Genomic DNA, 18087 nt, shown 5'->3' with positions numbered 1-18087 from the left:
GGATGCCTGCTAGATTGGAAACCCCTATACCCTGCAGTTGTTGCTGGCATTGGAATATGTACTGTTTTGTGCGAAATCCTATACCATGACAATGGAAGGACACGCTGATACTACTATTTGGAAAAAGACTTCATCTTTGAAAAAATTCAATGTCCTTGTAATTCTGTTAGTAGTGACTATATATATATATTCCTAGAGACTCCCATCATTTCATGGGAAATAGATGGGGAAACAGTGGAAACAATGTCATACTTTATTTTTGGGGGCTCCAAAATCACTGCAGATGGTGATTGCAGCCATGAAATTAAAAGACACTTACTCCTTGGAAGGAAAGTTATGACCAACCTAGATAGAATATTCAAAAGCAGAGACATTACTTTGCCAACAAAGGTCCATCTAGTCAATGTTTTTCCAGTGGTCATGTGTGGATGTGAGAGTTGGACTATGAAGAAAGCCGAGCGCCGAAGAATTGATGCCATTGAACTGTGGTGTTGGAGAAGACTCTTGAGAGTCCCTTGGACTGCAAGGAGATCCAACTAGTCTATTCTAAAGGATATCAGCCCTGGGATTTCTTTGGAAGGAATGATTCTAAAACTGAAACTCCAGTACTTTGGCCACCTCATGTGAATAGTTGACTCATTGGAAAAGACTCTGATGCTGGGAGGGATTGGGGGCAGGAGAAAAAGGGGATGACAGAGGATGAGATGGCTGGATGGCATCACCAAGTGGATGGACATGAGTTTGAGTGAACTCCGGGAGATGGTGATGGACAGGGAGGCCTGGCGTGCTGCGATTCATGGGGTCGCAAAGAGTCAGACACGACTGAGCGACTTAACTGAACTGAACTGAACTGAGAGGACTCTAATGTATGTAATGGCAGAAGACACATACAAGAAAGTTCAGAGTAGCATATTGCTAAACAAATAAACAATGATAATCTTACTAAAAATCTGGGAATAATCTAAATACCTGACCCCAAAACAGGCACAAAAACTGGGATATGTTTATAAAATGGCATTTACATAACAATAAATATTAATACCATACAGCTTCATGCATCAACATGAATGCACATTAGAAGTATATTATTGATTAAAGAAAAAAGCAAATCTAGGTAGGCTACTAATAAAGAACAAAGTAAAACTTACCCACGTATTTTAGATGAAATGTATTTATAATAATGAAAAGAAATTTAAAACCTAAAGATGATAAACACATAATTTGGAATAGTGGTTATAAACCATTGAAGGAAGCAGAAGGGTGGCATAATTTTAACACAGCAGAAGGGGAAAATCTATAAAATTTATTTTTTGCAGATTAATTTGCATTCAGACAGTTGTCATGTCACCTATTTGACCTTGTGTAATTGATATTGTTAGTGTAGCTTTTTTATTCTCCCAGTGTCTGTGGTGGATAGATGCAGAGTCAACACTGTTCTACTTTAGTTGTCTATATGGAAATAATTGTTAACTTTAAGTGTATTCCATTATTTCTAGGTAATTTCCCATTAAATAACATTGAAAGTTGCTTTTATACTTGTACACTAACTGGGAATAGAAGAGATCTCTGTCCAAATTACTATTGTCTTCCAGATTTTTTAAAATAAAATCTTACAAAAATGACTAGTATAATTTAAAGCATTTTATTGTTTGAATTGTATATTGTCACCTTGCCTGTTTAACTTATATGCAGAGTACATCATGCAAAATGCCAGACTGGATGAAGCACAAGCCAGAATCAAGATTGCAGAAAGAAATATCAATAACCTGAGATATGCAGATGACACCACACTTATGGCAGAAAGCAAAGAGGAACTAAAGAATCTCTTGATGAAAGTGAAAGAGGAGAGTTGAAAAAAAAAAAACTGGCTTAAAGCTCAACATTCAAAATAAGAAGATCATAGTATCCAGTCCCATCACTTCATGACAAATAGTTGGGGAAACAATGGAAACAGTGAGAGACTTTATTTTCTTGGGCTCCAAAATCACTGCTGATGGTGATTGCAGCCATGAAATTAAGATACTTGCTCCTTGAAATAAAAGCTATGACAAAGCAAGACAGCATATTAAAAAGCAGAGACATTACTGACAAAAGTCCATCTAGTCAAAGCTATGGTTTTTCCAGTAGTCATGTGTGGATGTGAGAATTGGACCATAAAGAAAGCTGAGCGCTGAAGAATTGATGCTTTTGAATTGTGGTGTTGGGGAAGACTCTTGAGAGTCCCATGGACTGCAAGGAGATCAAACAAGTCAGTCCTAAAGGAAATCAGTCATGAATATTCATTGGAAGGACTGAAGCTGAAGCTCCAATATTTTGGCCACTTGATGTGAAGAACTGTCTCATTGGAAAAGACCATGATGCTGGGAAAGATTGAAGGCAGGAGGAGAAGGGGAAGACAGAGAATGAGATGGTTGGATGGCATCCCGATATGATGGACATGAATTTGAGCAAACTCCAGGAGTTTATGATGGACAGGGAAGCCTAGTGTGCTGCAGTCCATGGGGTCACAAAGACTGAGTGACTGAACTGAACTGAACTGATTGTTTGAATGTAAAAACAAAACAAAACAAAAATGTAGATACATTCAGTGAATTTATTCTGTTGAAGTATTTTCTCGCATTTTATTTTGTTCTACATTTATATATGAAATAGAGGTGTATGCAAAAATATGTCCAAATGGTCACAGATCACTATAGTTACATGAATAAAATGTCCTGTGACAAATGTTATAAAGTTCACAGAAATACTGTTGGTAGAGCAGAGCTCTTCTTTGCTGATTACAGAGGCACTGCTGACTTGCTTTGGAGAAGACAGTGGCACCCCACTCCAGTACTCTTGCCTGGAAAATCCTATGGACAGAGGAGCCTGGTAGGCTGCAGTCCATGGGGTTGCTAAGAGTTGGACACGACTGAAGGACTTCCCTTTCACTTTTCACTTTCATGTATTGGAGAAGGAAATGGCAACCCACTCTAGTGTTCTTGCCTGGAGAATCCCAGGGATGGGGGAGCCTAGTGGGCTTCTGTCTATGGGGTCACACAGAGTTGGACACGACTGAAGTGACTTAGCAGTAGCAGCTGACTTGCTTCTCAGCCTAATTTATAACATATGAAGGAAGTAAAATATTAATAGTGATGTGTATAGGATCTGTGTTCTTTAAAGAAGCAGTTATACTACCTGATTACTGAATAACCATGGCTTTAGTTTAAAATGTTATGTCAAAATAAATGTGTAATTGGAGGCGTGTTTTCTTTAAATAGGATCATTCTCTAATTAATAGCTAACAATTAACACAATAATATTGGTATGATAATTACTGAATATACCAATGTCAAATTGTAATCCCCCTATGCACATTTCACCATTGGGGAGAGGGAGTGATTAGCTACTGCCTATGGGAATCAGAATCTAAACATGGAATGAATTTCGCACACCATTCCTTAGACATCTGTCTAAAATGTAATATTATATCCAGTGATACAGATTCAGTCTCCTCATAAGGACAGACTTTGTTCCTACCCAAGAAAAGCTCAGGACATGTCTGCCATATTGCTTCTGACAGGACAGAGTCAATGGAGAGGCAGTGGAGAAGTCCAACCTGTTAGACCACCCACCAGCCACAGCCATCCTGAGAGACAGTGTCTGATGATCTATTTGTGCTTTTGTCATCGTGAAGATATTTTAAAAAATGGTGACCACAGTTTCCCCAGAATCTGTTCCAAGGTTTGGGCAGGTTATGTTATCTGAGGGAGGCTAGCAATGTGGGGGAGATGTTTCATCAGCTAATTGGGCACGCCTTAGAGGAAGCAGTCCCTGAGGACTTCCCAAGATGGGATTCAGTCTGGACATGGACTCCATTGACCAAGACCAACAGAAACAGCTGCCCAGTGCTGTGTATCAACTGCTACTGCTGCTAAGTCACTTCAGTCGTGTCCAACCAAAGCAGCTGGTCTTGCCTTTCACTCAATCTGACTCAGAGTTTCCTTGAAAAAGCTGGATGTCCTAGTGTGTATACACTGCCAGAAGCTGTGGGCAAGGATTATGGCAGACAGGAAAAGCCTGATTTGACAGGAATCCATTTGGGTTTTTCACAAAGTTCTACTCATGAAAAAGCTGGCTTAAAACTCAACATTCAAAATACTAAGATCATCCAATCCCATCACTTCATGGCAAATAGATGGGGAAAAAATGAGAACAATGACATATTTTATTTTCTTGGGCTCCAAAATCACTGAGAATGGTGACTGCAGCCACACAATTAAAAAATGCTTGCTCCCTAGAAGAAAAACTATGACAAACCTAGACAGCATATTAAAAAGCAGAGACATCATTTTGCGAACAAAGGTCCATATAGTCAAAGTTATGGTTTTCCCAGTAGTCATGTATGGATGTGAGAGCTAGACCATAATGAAATCTGAGCACCACAGAACTGATGTCTTTGAATTGTGGTGCTGGAGAAAACTCTTGAGAGTCCTTTGGACAGCAAGGGCTCAGAAGGTAAAGAATCTGCCTGCAATGCAGGAGACCCTTGTTCAATCCCTGGTTTGGGAAGATTCCCTGGAGAATGGAATGGCTACTAACTCCAGTATTCTTGCCTGGAGAATTCCATGGCCTGGTGGGCTACAGACCATGGGGTCACAAAGAATTGGACACACTTGAACGACTACCACTGGATAGCATGGAGATCAAACCAGTTAGTCCTTAAAGAAATCAGCCCTGAATATTCATTGGAAGGACTGGTTGTGAAGCTGAAGCTCTGGAACTTTGTCCACATGATGTGAAGAGCTGGCTCATTGGAAAAGACCCTGATGCTGGGAGAGATTGTGGGAAGGAGGAGAAGAGGGTGACAGAGGATGAAATGGTTGGATGGCATCACAGATTCAATGGATATGAGTTTGAGCTAATTTCAGGAGATAATAAAGGATAGGAAAGCCTGGCGTGCTGCAGTCAAAGGAGTCACAAGGTGTCAGACACAGCTATTGAATGACAGGAACTCCATCTCCAGGTCCTTCTATTTCTGTCCCTTTCCTTGTCTTGCACATCCCTTCAAGGAGATTTTCCTAACATTGTATTCTTTGTAGAAAATACTCTTTTCTTAGGATCCTGTAGGATTCCCTGCCAAATAATGAGTTTCCTCCCTGTGTTTTGGTTAATACCAATTTACCTTGAACAATCCCCATTCTTCAAAATTGTTTCAAATTTCACATTGTGCCAATTTGCATTGATCACATAGAATTTCTTTCCCAGAAGTTTGTTATGGTTGTCGTAGTCTTCATTTCCACTTACATTTTACTCAGTATAATGTATTTTTTTTCTGTGCATCTCCCTTCACCATTTATTTTGCTTTTTTTTAATGACATTGGCAATTTAAAAAAAAAAGTTTTGCTTAAATATACATACTATGAGATTTGCAGTCTTTGCTGCTGCTACGGCTGCTGCTGCTGCTAAGTCGCTTCAGTCGTGTCCGACTCTGTGCGACCCCATAGACGGCAGCCCACCAGGCTCCCCCGTCCCTGGGATTCTCCAGGCAAGAACACTGGAGTGGGTTGCCATTTCCTTCTCCAATGCATGAAAGTGAAAAGTGAAAGTGAAGTCAGTCAGTGGTTTTCTACTCTTCGCAACCTCATGGACTGCAGCCTACCAGGCTCCTCCGCCCATGAGATTCTCCAGGCAAGAGTACTGGAGTGGGTTGCCATTGCCTTCTCCATTGAAGTCTTTACCATTTTTTAAAAATCAATTTATTTATTTATTTTTTCCATTTATGTATAATGTTTTCCATTTTTAAAGGCACAATTGAGTTGTGTTAAGTACACTCAATTAGCAGCACAACCATTACCACTGTCCATCTCCAGAACTTTATCTTTAAAGATAGAAACTCCTTATACATTAATCACCTCCCCCACTTCCCCCCTCCCTCTAGACTCTGGCAACCATCTTTCTACTTTCTGTCTCTAAGAATTTACCTGTTTTAGGTACTTCGTGTAAGTGAAATCGTATAATAGTTTTCTTTCTATGACTGACTTACACCACCGGCATAACATCCTTAAGGGTCATCCGTGCTGTAACATGCATCAGAATTCCCTGCCTTTTTTAAGATGTGTAATGGTCCATATTTCTGTTGTATGTAAGTACCACATTTAGCTTTTCCATTCATCCATCAGGGGACATTTGGGTTGCTCCACCTCTTGGTAATTGTGAATAATGCTTCGTGAATGTGGGCATATAGACATCTCTGAGAGTCTCCATCTGATTCTTTTGTGTAAATACCCAAAACTGGAATTCCTGGATCTTGTGATAATTCTATTTTTAATTTTTTGAGAAACTGCCATACTATTTTCCATAGCAGCTGCACCGTTTGATGTTCCCGAGGATGCACAAATGTTCCAATGTCTTCACACTCTCACCAACACTTATTTCCTGTTTATTTTGAATATCCATACTCACAGGTGTGAGGTGGTATCTCGCTGTGGTTTTGATTGGCATTTCTCCAGTGACTGGTGATGTTAAACAGCTTTTTGTATGCTTGTTGGCCAGTATCACATACAGTTTAAAATTAATCTGTTTATTTCTTGTATGCTAGTTTTGTCTTCTCGAGTGGATTGTGAACTCCTTTACAGTAACTGCTTCTGTTCTCCTCTAGGAGTTTTATAGTTTCTGGTCTTACATTTAGATCTTTAATCCATTTTGAGTTTATTTTTGTATATGGTGTTAGAAAGTGTTCAAGTTTCATTCTTTTACAAGTGGTTGACCAGTTTTCCCAGCACCACTTGATAAGAGATTATCTTTTCTCCATTGTATATTCTTGCCTCCTTTGTCAAAGATAAGGTGTCCATAGGTGTGTGGATTTATCTCTGGGCTTTCTATTTTGTTCCATTGATCTATATTTCTGTCTTTGTGCCAGTACCATAGGCAAAACACTCTCCGACATAAATCACAACAGGATCCTCTATGACCCACCTCCTAGAATATTGGAAATAAAAGCAAAAATAAACAAATGAGACCTAATTAAAATTAACAGCTTCTGCACAGCAAAGAAAACTATAAGCAAGGTGAAAAGACAGCCTTCAGAATGGGAGAAAGTAATAGCAAATGAAGCAACTGACAAACAACTCCTGTAGCTCAATTCCAGAAAAATAAATGACCCAATCAAAAAATGGGCCAAAGAATTAAACAGACATTTCTCCAAAGAAGACATACAGATGGCTAACAAATACATGAAAAGATGTTCAACATCACTCATTATCAGAGAAATGCAAATCAAAACCACAATGAGATATCATTTCACGCCAGTCAGAATGGCTGCTATCCAAAAGTCTACAGGCAATAAATGCTGGAGAGGGTGTGGAGAAAAGGGAAACTTCTTACACTGTTGGTGGGAATGCAAACTAGTATAGCCACTATGGAGAACAGTGTGGAGATTCCTTAAAAAACTGGAAATAAAACTGCCATATGACCCAGCAATCCCACTGCTGGGCATTCACACTGAGGAAACCGGGATTAAAAGAGACACATGTACCCCAATGTTCATTGCAGCACTGTTTATAATAGCCAGGACATGGAAGCAACCTCAATGTCCATCAGCAGATGAATGGATAGGAAAGCTGTGGTACATATGCACAATGGAATATTACTCAGGCATTAAAAAGAATACGTTTGAATCAGTTCTAATGAGGTGGATGAAACTGGAGCCTATTATACAGAGTGAAGTAAGCCAGAAAGAAAAACACCAATACAGTATACTAATGCATATATATGGAATATAGAAAGATGGTAACAATAACCCTGTATGCGAGGCTGCAAAAGAGACACAGATGTATAGAACAGTCCTTTGGACTCTGTGGGAGAGGGAGAGGGTGGGATGATTTGGGAGAATGGCATTGAAACATGTATACCATCATATGTGAAATGAATCACCAGTCCAGGTTTGATGCATGATACTGGATGCTTGGGGCTGGTGCACTGGGATGACCCAGAGGGATGGGATGGGGAGGGAGGTGGGAGACAGCTTCAGGATAGGGAACACATGTACACCCATGGCAGATTCATGTCAATGTATGGCAAAACCAATACAATATTGTAAAGTAATTAGCCTCCAATTAAAATAAATAAATTTATATAAAAAATAAAGTAACTGCCTCTAATGCTGAATCTCTTATATATTCTTTACATTTTCACAAGCTCTATGAGGTATTCAGTTAGTGATTGAGGATGCTAATTAACAGTGGAATTATATTTCATAGATTTGAATAAGAGAATTTGGTAACTATCTAATTAGAGTATTAGGCGATTTTGGAAACCTTTCTATTTACTTTATATTTAAGTTGCAGACACCCAGCTTTTTCTTGATCTCCTTTGCCAACTTTGCATTTACCTCTAAAATCTTCACAGCACTGAATTTTCAAAGCTGTTAGGACCCCTCTTTTTTTTTTTTTTTCTAAATCTCTTGGTCTTTAAAATATTCTATCTTTAAAATATTGGTCTTTAAAATATTCTATCACAGCTTCAAAAGTAAGTTCCTAGACTTACCTCTTTGATGAGACTTCTTAGTACTTAGGCACCTACAATGCAACAGAATTAAAAGTAGAATCTATGTCCCCTTCAACGCCAAACTTCCTCGTGACTGTCACACCTTCATTTCTGACTACTGAAGATTTTTTACTTTATCTTTGACTCCTAATTCTTCTTCACTTTCTAAATAAAATAGCCAACTTTCTTCAATATTCCTTAATGCATTCTGTTTCCACAATCAATATCTCAGCTCAGTCCTCCATAATCTCAATTACATGCGCCTTTAAGAGTCTATGATTCTTTCATCTCTTTCTGGTATAACTTGGCTTCAGTTTGCTCCAAATACTGCTGATACTAAATTTCTCTTGAGAAGGGATGTAATTTTCTTGAAGAACAACTTACAGAAGTTATTTTATTTTCTTCTTGTGCCAATGTAGATATTTTCAAATGTTTTAAAGGATGACATAGGGACAAGATATGAGACAGTCTTCAAAGTTCTAAACAGGATAACTTGGATAACATTGAAGAAGTCAGTGAGCCAATTTTGACTTGCTATGTGGAATATATATTTGTAATTTTTATAGGTGTTTATAAATGAAATTGGTTACAGAAAAATGATACTTTTCAAATGAAGGTGGTAATTGGTCTTGCAAAATAGGTACCTAATGAAGAGTTTACTAACTGGGTAGAAGTGGAATTAACTTCCAGATTTCCTCCAGATAATGATGGAGTTGTGTAAGGGCAACACTTACACTGTGCACTTAATCTTGTGTATTATAATGTCTTGATTTGATCTTGCTCAAGGAAAGTCAATCTCTTCAGAATCCTAAGAACACTTTAGTTCTTCTGGAATTGCCTTCACCAGGCTGTCCTCATCCTGAATCGACCCCCATCTTTGACATTGTTTTCACAGTAAGACCTTTCCAAGGAGCTTTCATAGAATGTGTGTGTGTGTGCTCAGCTGTAACTATGTCCAACTCCATGGCCTATAGCCCACCAGGCTCCTTTGTCCATGGAACTTTCCATGCAAGAATTCTGGAATGAGTTGCCATTTCCTACTTCAGGGGGTCTTCCTGACCCAGGGATTGAAGCTTGAGTCTAATTCTTTGACAGGCAGATTCTTTACCACTGCACCACTTAGGAAGTCCTTTCATAGAATTACTTGGACTTAAATGAACTTTTCAGTCTCTTGGAATTCTTTAACACATATCAGCACAACTTTATGTCACCGGTTGAAATTACCTATCTGTGTCACATGCTCATGACGTTCCTTCCTAGTTGTGTTTATTAAGGTCAATAGTAGGAATCTCTGCTGATTTTGTGTCTGTGTATTTTCTGTCCCGATACCATATGTAGTGACTCAGATGTGCATATTTGATGGATACATTGCAAAATGTAGCAAAATGAGTATTGGAAGATTAGTTCTTGATGACTTACTCATTTCGGTGGAATCACACTTTTAAATATGTGAGAATTGCTAATCTATGAATTACCTAAATTGTCAGAAGAAAACAATGAGTATTAAAAATGTAAATTAAAATTTCATAACTTAGTGATCACTGTCTATTCTGTCCATTTGATAGGGACTGTATAGAGATACATGAATTAATGTAGTATTCCATGATAAGAGTAATGCTAGCTCATATGTAATCAACTGTGAAGGCACAAAGAAAGTTCCAGGTCATTCTATCTGTAGGGTCACTCAAGGGGTAAAAGAGAAGTTATGGTAAACCCTAAAGATGTTGATTTACATGGAGAAGAGGTGATTTCAGGGGAAAAAAGAGAGTAAAACCCGTAGTTGGTGTGAATGTATGTGTTTGTGTGTATGTGCTGGATGAAAATAAGTGACTAAAAAAAAAATAAATGGGCATTAGATTATAATTTACTTGGATTAGAATATTTAGGAAGTTTGTGGTATTAATTGTAAAAGTAGGATGCAAAGAAAGATTTTTAAAGAAAATGCGTGACAGGGTCCTATAAATGTGGAATAATTTTGAGGAGTATAATGATTTTAATCATTTTTTGTTTGATACCTAACAAGGAATAACACATTCATAGACCCACATGCAGACACACACATACAAGCAGATTATAAACTCTATTTTTCAGAATTAGTGTCACCAAATTTCTTATGGTTTTCATTGACAAAAGAGACGTGAGAAAACTAACAGAAGCTACAGAAAATATAACCTATGTGTGTCAAAAGCCTATTTTTGAAGAAATTGGTATTCTTTGTTTTTGAAATTGGGACAAACTCATTGGACACCATGGCTTGTGATGTAAGATCATCATTGGTATAAATATCAGAAATATCTTAGGGCACAAAAGAAAACACTTTAATTTCCAACATTACATTTTAGGACTCAAAAGTCAAACATTTATTTTGAATCTTATGCTTTCTGAGAGCCATTGGATTGTCATCAAAAATTTCATTAAAATGACATAAGAGCTGAATAATGTTTATCAATAAATATTGTATCATTTTAATATTTATTACACAATATAATTTAATAGATTACAACGCTCATTAATCAGAAGCAGAGGTCGAGGACACGCCTTAGTAACCCAGAGCTAAGAGACTTCACTCTGCTCTCTTTCCCCCTCAACAGCATCTTACGGCTCACGCTGCTTCTGCTATTTTCCTCCACAGATATGCTCTGAGTGGTGTGGCCAAGATAATTTCCCTAAAAAATGAAATTGATCTGTTAGTATCTTTCTTTAAATGAAAAAAAAAGAAAAATCCACAAGGGGAGAGTTGCGAGTTAAGGCACAAATGAGGACTATAGCCCGGGAGACAGAATTTCAGCCATCTCTGAGAAACTGCTCAGAAGAGGTGGGGAAAGGTCAATGTCATACGTGATTTTAGTGCACACATTTTGGCAGAGCCTGGGTTCTAGTCACAAGGGGAAGATAGCATTGTTAATGATTTTAGTGCTTTTCTAGATATGAGGAGATGCAGGACATGGGCTCATAAAACCCTGTCCTGAAAATATCTGTTTGCAGGCCTGTTGTACCGGTTTTTCTCAGAGCATAGTATACCTCATTCCTGATCTCCACTCTGAATTCCTTTCAGGGATGTTGAAGGTCAGCAGCTGCAGCAGATCATGATTTAATCCTTGTCAAAGTAAAAGTATTAGTCACTCAGTCATGTCTGAGTCTTTGCAGTCCTATAGACTGTAGCCCACCAGGCTCCTCTGTACATGGAATCCTCCACACAAGAATACTGGAGTGGGTAGCCATTCCCTTCTCCAGGGCATCTTCCTGACCCAGGGATCGAACTTGGGTCTTCCATGTTGCAAGTTCTTTACTGTCTGAGCCACCAGGGAAGCCCCAGACCTTGTCAAGGGGGATGGCAAACGCTCATTTGTAGTTGGCCAAAGGCTCCTATACTGACCCCAGTGCCTGCTGTGCACCCAGTGGGATTCCAGTCTTCCCAGTGGCCAGGGCAGCTTGTGGAGGGTTTCTGCCTACTTCTTCCCCTCCCCTGCCCTCCACCCTCATCCCTCTCTGGGCTGCAGCCACATGGGGCTTTCAGTTTTCCCAAATTGATTCTCTCTATACACCTGCTCTGAGAGTTCCCTAAGTTCCTACCTCTCCCTGACACTTGTGTTACTCATCTCCTTTCCCACACTCGTATTTCACCCCAAATGCCATGAACAGATCCTCTGAGCCCACCCACCCATCCTTGTTCAGCTCCATGCTGGGAAGCCCCATCCCCATCCCACGGATCGCAGGATTAGAGCGGGGAGTTTACATGGATGTCTGTTTGTGTATGTGTTTATGTAAGCATAAAGACTGAGAACCCCATGAGGGCAGGGACTGTCTCAGTCCTTTTCAGCATGGTCCCAGGGCATGCTCACCAAACATCTGTGCGAGGAGTTATTTTCTGAGAAGCCTTAGAAAATGTTCATTTCTTTTACCAGAAGACAACGCAGTCTGCATGCATCATTTGTTCATGGGAAATAGGCATGGTGTGATGTAAGATTTATTACAATTACAGGACAGTTGTATTGAGAAACACTGTGGAAGGTTTTTTTTTTTTTTTTTTAACTTCTATTGTATGAACCCATCACGTTTAAACTTTCTTTTCCCAATTGCCTAACACTTCAAAGTCCAATGAAAATGGTCTTGAAAATCATTGAAAAGTCTTTTCTGCTCTGCAATTCCCTCCAGAGCTTTGTTAAGTAGCCAAAGGTACACAGTTCTGCCAACTTCGATATTTCTCCAACACTCTGTTAATTAAGTGTTGAGGTTAGTATGCAAATGGGTATTTTTAGAGATTAACCCAAGAAGCTTTGTCACCAGTGAGGGATAAAAGTTTAAGCCTTTGAAAACTCATGCTTTTCTGACCTGCTATTCCTCTGTTTTTCAGTAGCAAAAATTATTTTGTGGGGGATGAGTCACAAATGCCCATGGAACAACCTTCTTATCACAGTGCAATAAGTGCAAACAAAATTTTAAAAAGTGGGCAGCTGGCACTGGGGAGAGAGGAGAGGAGACGAAGAGGCAGAAGTGGGATTCGTATTTTCTCCCAGCTGTGCGTGTGGATTTGTTCTGTTAGTCACATTCTGTATTCTGTAGTGTGTGTGTGTGTGTGGTGTGTCCTTCTAGGTCAGATCTCACTTATCTTACTCTGCCCAGCCTAAACTGTCAAGACATCATTCACACACCCAAAGAAAGCACTGTTCTATTTTAAATGGGATGAAATAATTCATACGCTTTTATTTTATGTTTCCTTCAGATGCTCTGACACTGTTGAGGTATTTAGAGGACTTTCCTTCCCTTTGTTCTCTATCATGCTGACAGAACAAGAAATTTGGTGCAGTAGGTTGCTAACCATCATTTTTGTCATCATCCTGTGCTTTGTAAATCTCTTTTTATCCAACACATCAGTTCATAGCTTTCTTCAGTATTACTCATCACAGAAAAAAATAAAATTTTTTATGAACATTTCGACCTGTAAATGCGCCCTGTGAGAAAGAATTCACTGCATCAAATAGAATATGTATCCTTTTTGCTCTCTTACAAAAATAAAGAGTAGAAAGTCATGTTGATTCATGAGTACATCTAATATAGAAACCAAACTAAGCCATCTGGTTTAGTTTTAATTTTTTTAAGTGTTTTTCATATATATATATATATATCTGTTAGTAAAGGGCTTCCCAGGTGGTGCTGGTGGTAAAGAAACTACCTGCCAATGCAGATGTAAAAGATGCAGGTTCGATCCCTGGGTGTGGAAGATGCCCTGGAGGAGGGCATGGCAACCCACTCCAGTATTCTTACCTGGAGAAGCTCATGGACAGAGAAGCCTGGGGGGCTACAGTCCATACAATCGCAAGGAGTCAGACATGACTGAAGCGAGTTAACACATGTTAGTAAAACTATAAAAGGGGAAGAATAATTTGTATACCAAAAGCAGTAAAAATTCATATTGATTTTGTATTTACTTGGTAGAAATGTTCTTTTGAGAAAGAAATATATATTTTTTTATGTTAGTGTGCTTTTAGGGGCCATACATACAGATGATTGCAACATGGGTTTTATCTAGTTCTATTAACAATGTTGTTAAAGAATTACAAGGGAAATTTTAATAGATGATATTTAATAATGTCAATAACCTGCTCTTGGGTTAAAATACAGCCACTAGGCCTGTGAGTAATTTACAGTGTTGACATCTATATATGTCAACACTATAAGATATGTGAGGGGTTCCACAGTTAGTTCTACTTAAGCTGCTTAAAATATTCCATCTCCAAATACTTGTTTGGAAAGGCACAGTCTGTAAAGCAGAAGTATAGCTGGAAAGGGAGCATGGCTGAAAACTCTTGTAATGATCATGAATTCTAGATACAATTCTTCCTCCTTTATTTTTTTCTATTTATAACCATTTCATCATATCTTCCATTTTTAAAGATTATATTTCTGCCCACTCTAAAAACCTCGAACAGGCTGATTTATTATCCCAATTTCCCTCTGGCCCTTGTTCATTTATTCACAATGCTGGACACACACTTGAAAACTAAAATTCTAAAGATAAAACAGTGTGTTCTCTGAAGATACACTATAGATGGACATATGTTACCTAATCTTCATCATATGGAAATGCAGGGAGTTCCTGCTGCCCAATCCACCATGATTTTTTCAGGATCTGGATGTAGCCAGGAAGATTATGTAGAATAGGACAGAAACCATTTTGATAATAGTAATTACCTGTACTGCCTGACTGTGATTATTTCAATTTCCCTCTGCTGTGTCTTTGATTAAGTCTTCATTCCCTAATGCATTGCACTTTGAGTTCCTATTATTCTTGGCTGTTTTGCTGATTCTTCTGTGAAACTGCTGAAAAGGTAGTGTAAGTACTAGCTGTTCTAAGAGACACTGTGACATCCGTGAACATCCTTCTGAAATCAGAAGGTGGGACATGAGTCAGGAGCACTGCTCCCCATTGGGTGACGGTTGACTCTGCACTTGGTACAAAGTGAACCAAGTCCTCGCTCAGCATGCCGTTCCAATTCTGTAGCCTTCTTCTTTATTCCAAATCAAAAAGACTTCTTGGATTTTTTTTTTTCCATAAAATTACCCTCAGTTCATTTCTCAACCTTATTTTACCAAGGTAGGAAAACCTGTAGGACTTTCTTCTGAAATTTGAATGGTGATACCAACCAGAGAGTTAGAATCTATATATTTGAATATCAAGATTAGAAGAGCTTACAGACTTACTGCTTAAAATATTGAAACTAAGAAAAAATTATAACTATGTGTAGTAGTATTCATTCATTCATTCAGACATCCATCCATCAAACACATATTTGGCTGCCTAATATAAAACAGATGCTGCCTAGCACCACGAACTCAGTGTCATATTTCATACTTCTAATATATAACCATCTCTTTTCAGCTATGAACTGAACCAGCAATTGCAGCAGAGTGATAGGGCTTTAGAATTGCATGAACCGGGGTTGAGTACAAACAGGAGTATCTCTAACTGCAGGATACAGGGCAGTTCCCAGTGAAACCTCTGCCTCCACTCAGTCTTGGAAAAACACTTATGACTTGGGACACTTAAACAAAGAAGGGGAGTGTGGGACAAGAATCTTTCTAGGTCCTCGAAACACATATTGGAAGGCAGAGGAGTGAGGGAGCAGGGCTTATTGAGGGAGGGGGGGGTTCAAATCCTTTTTATGTGACTGCAGCCTGGAAGGCATGGTCTGACATGAGGCATGAACACCTTGCCTCCACACATGTATGCTGATAGCCTTATGTTCTAGATGGATAGATGAGAGATGGATAGACGGTCAGATTATAGATTATAAAGGTATGGTCATTGATGATAAAGGTGATAGATAATAGGCAGGTAGAAGATAATAGATGATAGATGGATAGTAAGCTTGCATAGAGATGATAGATATATGGATAGATAGCTGATAGGTAGGTGGAAAGCTAGCTGATAGGTGGATAGGCAGATGAGGGATGGATACATTATATCGACAGACAGACTAACAGACGTATCGACTGCATTGGGAAAGAGGGGTTTTTTGTCCTGTCCTGGTCCACAGCTAGCAGCTGGTAGCGATTCAAATCAGTTATCCACCAACTCACTCTTGCATCTCTTTCTGGTTTACCTGACTCAGTGGGGAATTTCTGTGAACACAGGAGGTACCACGTGAAAACATAGACAATCTTCATAGATTATTTATTTTATTTGATGGTGCCATAAAACTACATTTCACATTAAGACAAATAATTGTAAATTGAAAACACTGGGCTGCAGAGTAACATTTTCATTGATGTGGGTGGCTGTGTATTGGAAGAGCACCCCACAGGGGCACATTTGTTCTTCTCTAGTCTGGGAGTATTTGGATGAAAATGCGGGTGAACTATCGAGTAGGCACCTAAGGCAGCCTCTTTCCTTTCTTACTCCTGAGGCTTCTGGGTAACTTGCCTTAGACTCCTTCCCAAACATCTTTGCTGAGTCCCCAGCGTGTCTCTCCCCAACCTTCCTAGAGCCTGGTTCCTCTCTCCACTCACAGCAGTGTGCACCTGCCCTTTCATCTACTCCTGCATTTATCCTGAAAACAATGCATGACCAAATAAAAATAAATAACCATGGAGATGAGAGTTGCTGGGGGAAGCAAGGCAGAACTTGAAACACTTCTGGCCCTGATGAAGTTGAAAAACACAGCAAATGAAGCCTCTAAACTAATGCTGCTCTGTCCCAATCATTTTTTTTTTTTAACTTTAAAAAAAAAATGTATATGTTAAAGTGTACAACACGGTGATTTTGTATATACATACCTATGTGAAATGACTACATCAAGCTAATTATCATCACATCCTCACAGAGTTACTTATCGTGTGTAAGGAGACACCTGAAATCTGCTGTCTTAGCATATTTCCAGTATTCAGTACATTACTGTTACTCTTTTATTGACGTATAGTTGATTTACAATGCTGTGCTAGTTTCAGGTATAGAGCAAATTGATTTGGTTATATATATGTGTGTGTGTATCTGTATTCTTTTTTTTTTTTTTTCAGTTCTTTTCCTTACAGTTTAGCACAAGTTATTGAATACAGTTCTCTATACTGTGCAGGAATTCTTTGTTGTGCATCTATTTTACATATGGTAGTGTGCATCGGTTAATCTCATAGTTCCAGTTTGTCACCACTACCCCACCTTCCCCTTTGGTAACCATAAGTTTGTTTTCTATGTATGTGACTCGGTTATGAACGTAAGTTCATTTGTACTATTCTTCACATTCTGTATATGAGTAATACCACACAATACATGTTTTCTCTGACTTACTTCACTTAGTAGGATAATCTATATGTCCACTCATGTTGCTGCCTTGGCATTATTTCATTCGTTTTCATGGCTGAGTAATATTCCACTGTGTGTATTTACTGTATCTTCTTTATTCACCTGTTTATGGACATTTAGGTTGTGTCCCTGTCTTGGATGTTCTAAATAGTGCCTCTATGAACATAGGGATGCATCTATGTTTTCAAATTAGAACTTTTGCATTTTCTGATATATGCCCAGCGGTGTGATTGCTGAATCATATGGTAATTCTAGTGTTCATTTTTTTGAGGAACCTCGGTACTCTTTTCTATAGCGGCTGCACCAATTTACATTCCCATCAATGGTGTAGGACGCTTCCCTTCGCTCCACACCTTCTCCAGCATTTATTGTTTGTGGACTTTTGGGTGATGGCCGTTCTGACTGGTGTGAGGTGATATCTCATGGTAGTTTTGATTTGCATTTCTTTAATAATGAGTGATGTTGAGCATCTTTTTATGTGGCTGTTGGCCATCAGTATGTCTTCTATGGAGAAAAGTCTATTTAGGTCTTCTATATATTGTTTGGCTTGTTTGTTTGGGTTTTTGTTGTTGTTGTTAGTACAGTATTATTAACTATGATCTCATGCTGTACGTTCAATTTCTAGCTGCAGTTATCCTATACAACTGCATCTTTTTTGCACATTTGTATCAAATAATTTTTATTTGACCTAAATATGTGAGTCCTCAAGGAAATCAACCATGTATATTCACTGGAAGGACTGATGCTGAAGCTGAAGCTCTTTG

Source organism: Bison bison, unplaced genomic scaffold (genome assembly GCF_000754665.1).
Source record: "Bison bison bison isolate TAMUID 2011002044 unplaced genomic scaffold, Bison_UMD1.0 scf7180017864494, whole genome shotgun sequence".
In the NCBI taxonomy this organism is placed as follows: domain Eukaryota; kingdom Metazoa; phylum Chordata; class Mammalia; order Artiodactyla; family Bovidae; genus Bison; species Bison bison.
Note: the sequence above shows the minus strand (reverse complement) of the source record.